This window comes from Theobroma cacao, chromosome 6 (genome assembly GCF_053813885.1).
Source record: "Theobroma cacao isolate CCN51 chromosome 6, ASM5381388v1, whole genome shotgun sequence".
NCBI classification, from domain to species: domain Eukaryota; kingdom Viridiplantae; phylum Streptophyta; class Magnoliopsida; order Malvales; family Malvaceae; genus Theobroma; species Theobroma cacao.
Window position 1 is genome coordinate 23,310,088 of NC_142644.1, and position 4,820 is coordinate 23,314,907.

A 4,820-nucleotide genomic window follows, 5' to 3' on the forward strand; every position below is an offset into this window, starting at 1 on the left:
TTCCCCTTTGTTTTCTTGCTATGGCCGGCCATAATGAAGAGAAAATGGTGGTGTGGGCTGATTTTTATAGTTAAATAATATAATAATCTAAACTTGCCACATGTCACTACATTATTGGTCCATTTTTTTAAATTCTTATCTTTTAAGCTTTAAATCTCCACCACACATTATTCCTTAAAATATCCATAACTTAGATAAAATTCTCAAACTTATCCAAAGTCTTAGTGAAGTAATTTTTGATATTTACACTTTTGCCCCCGTAAAAATCAAAAATTACATTTTTACCCCAAAAACTGAAAAATTGCCCATAGACATATTTTTTTATCCCTTATACTCATATCATTCCCCAATTTGTCAAATGTGATCTAAATTCTCTCAAAATCTCAAATTTTGTCCGCAGATGGAAAAATTATAATTTTACCCCTATATAGTGAAAATTTCAATTTGACTCCGAATTGATCCTCGAACTCCTAATTACCATTTTGAGTCATCCCTGAACTGTGAAACTCTTAATTTCACCTTAAAATTCCTATTTGAACTAGTTCGAGGCTTAATCGACTTAATGATACCATTAGGGGCAATATCGTCTTTTAACGATTTCTCGAACTTCCTAAATATACAAACATTCTATCGAGCATGTGAATGATATTATAATTATTTTACAAAGCAGGGTTTGACAAATATCATATTAGCCATGTCATGCTGTTGAAATTTTTATTGATTTGATAGGGTAAGTGATTAGCTTACTGTAGTGGGCGAGTTTTCGTGGACCAGCCTATTAGAGGGGCACGGTAAACCCCGTTATATTTTACCTTAGTATGAGAGGCGCGGAGCGTATCTCCTAAGGTAGTTTAGAGTTCACTTCAAGCCAAACCACCACGTGAGGGTGAAACTCAACCAACGCCAAGGAACGGCTATGTTTTTAAACATGAAAACATGTTTTATGTGTATATGTTATTTTAACAGCCTTGGAGGACTCAGTTGGATGCCCGGCGCAAGGTGTCATTGAGTACGAGTTTTGGCACGAGCCAAGTTTTAAGAGAGTCATAAGCCTTGCTTATTATTTTTGATGAAATGTAATTGTTTTATATGGTTGAAATGAGTTTTAATGTTATGAATCATATTATGAAGAGATGATTTAATTGTCTCCATTTACTCGGCTTTAGATGTTATAGATGAACTTTGCTTACTCACTAGGCTTATAAAAAAACTCACCCTCTTCTTTTCACCCATTTCAGGTTCAGAGCAGTCTGTAGACAGTCGATTTTGTTGAGGGTTTGCTTTTGGATTTGCACCCATAGAAATCATAAGTCTACAGTCCTATTTATTTTTGTTATTTTGGGGCTCACATGGCATTGTAAAATATTTTTGTATACCTTGGCACTGTGTGCTATTATATATATGAATTTATTTTGTTATTACACTACAGTAATTGTTTACATAGAATTTTATAAATATTGTTTTATATGAAAATAAAATATTTTATCCAATATTTTTATTTAGTTCTATTAGATAAAAATTCACTTTACATGGATGATTTAGATACCTAAATTTATTTTTAGATATGAAATGTATATTTTTTAGTTATATATTATATTTTTAGCAGGTTTCGAAATTTTTAGATAAAAATGACCAAAATACCCCTGTGCGGTAAAAATTACTTTTTGATTGTCTTTGATTTGAAAATAGTCTATATTCCTTTAAAATGTGATATTTAGTAACTATTGCTCACAGGAAAGGTGAAAAACTATTGTTAGAGCCTTGCGAGGTTTCGGTTGACATTTCGAGTAAGGTATGCCTATCGGGACATCGCGGCAGTTGTCACAGGCTCGAGGAGAGTACCGAGTCATGACAGAATGCACTTAGTTGATTAGGTGGTTTGATTTGCATATAGGGTAGATATACACCTATAAGCCATACGTAGCCAAAATTAGAGCACAAACTTAATGAATCTTTCTTCAATATAATTTACTTAGACATATAGTAAATAAATTGAGAGGTATTTTTAAGAGAAACTCGACAGAGACTTGTAAATAATTTAGGACTCTAAATTAGTAACTTAATCCATTAAACTGAGTTAAGAGAGAGAGACAATAATCAAATGAAGTATTGAGGGATTTCATAATATTAAGTCTGGCAGTTCAGTAAGTTTTATTTACTATTTAATTTTTAGTTTATTAGTTTTAATTTTTTTATTTTAATTGTTTGGATAAAATTAGGGTATTATAATTTTAGTAGTTAACAGTAGGAATTAAGTAACTCTCTATGGGAACGAGACTCTACTTCATTACTATATTACTTGTTAACGGCATGTGCACTTGTATAAGAAATCAACAACAATTGCTCATGAATCAACATTTACCCATTTTCAACCTAACCTCAAGTTCAACTTAGAAATCTAGTCTAAATAATAAACTCACTAAATTAACAACTTAAATTTGTAACATCCTTACCTTGGTGCCCTTGATACAAAGATTGTAAGCAAGAACTTAACATTTTAAAAGAATAAAATCCTAAGAAATTAGAGGTTAAATTTGAAAATTTAAATCCATAAATTTTTTAAATTCATAAGCTACAATTTTACCTTAGTTAGCTTAAAAATTAGAGGATTAAAAGTTACAGCCTTCAGCTCCTTAAAGGAGGTGATGTTTGAAGAAAATAAAGAAGAGAAAAGAAAGATGAAGAAAAGGAAAAAGATTGGAGGAAAATGAAAAAGATGTGACTTAGCAAAGCTTGAGGGGAAGATTCAACTTGTAGAAGAAAAAGGGAGATAAGTGCTTTTGAAGTGGTGGCCAGCCATAAAAAAAGCAATTGGAAAAGTGTTAAGCTTATTGGGGAAGCATGGGTATATTATTATTTTTTTAAAAGGAAATTTGAGTGTTTGATTATTATTATTATCTTTTGACACTTTAAATTCTTAATTATATATAGTAAAACATAAAATAATATTTCAAAAATCACAAAGTTTGAAAACTTTGGATATCAATTATTTGATGAAGCTCACCAAGAAAGGACAAAGTTGCCCTTGGTTCACGTCACTACTATTATGTTACTCTACACATATATTAAAATTTGGAGTGTCACATTATGGATGTTGATCAACCAATTGCTGAATTTCTATGTCATGCTGACAATATTTTAACAGATTCTACTACTCCGCAAAAGCAAGAACAATTACCTCCACAAAACATGGTCCCAGTTGTGCAACAACCTCCATAACATGTTGTTGAACCAACATTAAGAAGATCTACTAGAATAAAAAAGTCAGTAATTGTTGTTGAATTTTCTACTCACGCAAGTGTACGTATCGCAAAGTTAATATAGATATGAGTAGAGTTTCGATCCCATAGAGAATTGAATTAATCCTTACAATTAACTACTAAAATTAACACACCTTAATTTTATCTAAACAATTTAAATTCATAAATTAATAACAAAAATTAAAACTTAATCTAAAATCTATTAGCAAATTTACTTTATTAAATATGAATGACTACTAGACCAAAGATTATGATATCCCTCAATACTTTATCTGATTATTGTCTCTCTCTCTTAACTCAGTTTAATGAATTAAATTGCTAACCTAGAGTCCTAAATTATTTACAAGTCTTCGTCGAGTTTCTTATAAAAATACCTCTCCCAATTAATTTACTATATGTCTATGCAAATTCAATTGAAGAAAGATTCATTAAGTTTGTGCTTTAATCCTAGCTACGTATGGCTTATATGTGTATGTCTACCCTATATGCAAATCAAATCACCTAATCAACTAAGTGTATTTGAATAATACACTATTTTATTCAAGGTCTACCTAAATCGCCTTCGTCAAGGTTTAATTTAGGTTTCCAATTCAATCTAATTGGTGATCAGGCAATTAGAAGCATTAAGAACAGAATAAAATAAACAACTTAAATCCATCAAACATAAGTAAAAGAGAGATAAATAGTTCAGATTATATATTGAGTTCAATCATAATCTTAGATTAAAAATTTAGTTCCCCTTCAAGTCATACATTATCATGGAATAAAATTTAAACATTAAAGCAAAACCAAGAAAATAAGAGAATAAAAGAAAATATAGAAAAACTCAAGAATTATATTCTTCATCTTCAAATCTCCTTGAATTCTGTAAATTCTTCTTAACTTCAATGACTCTATCGCTTGACTCTCAACTGTTAATCTGGTGTTTTTCTTCTCTCCTTAAGTCTTCCAAAAGGTTGTTTTTATAGGCTTTGGAGTTAGGCCAAGTTGGGTGAAGAAAGAAGTTAATTTCAGTTAGGATTTCCTCATCAAACTATGTAAATCGCAGTTTTGCCAAATTAATTAACAGAAATCGCAATTGCTCTAGAACTACTACAGTATGTTAAATTCAACAAGATTTTTTACCATTCTACACACCGAAATGGGTAAAGTGGTAAACATAAAAGTTGTAGATCTTTCTCTTATCTTTCCAATGGTTTAATAATCGCTTCATTTGGAGCTCTTTAGAGAAATTTATGGCCAAAATATCGAAACATATGCATTAGAAGTTTGCACCTCGAAATTGCTCTCCTTCTTCGATTAAAATTTTTTTTTCAAACACCTACAAAAGCACAAATAAATCAATAGCAACCTATCTTAATCATATTATCACCAAATTAAGTATAAAATTAACCAAAATACGATTGACTCACCTAAAATAACTAATTTAAGATAATTAAATAAAACTTACTAATTTCTATGCATTACTACAAGAACCTAGCCAAATTATTATCAAAATTAAGCTCAAATAACTCTATATCATAGGGTTATCACACCCCCAAACTTAAGATTTTGCTAGTC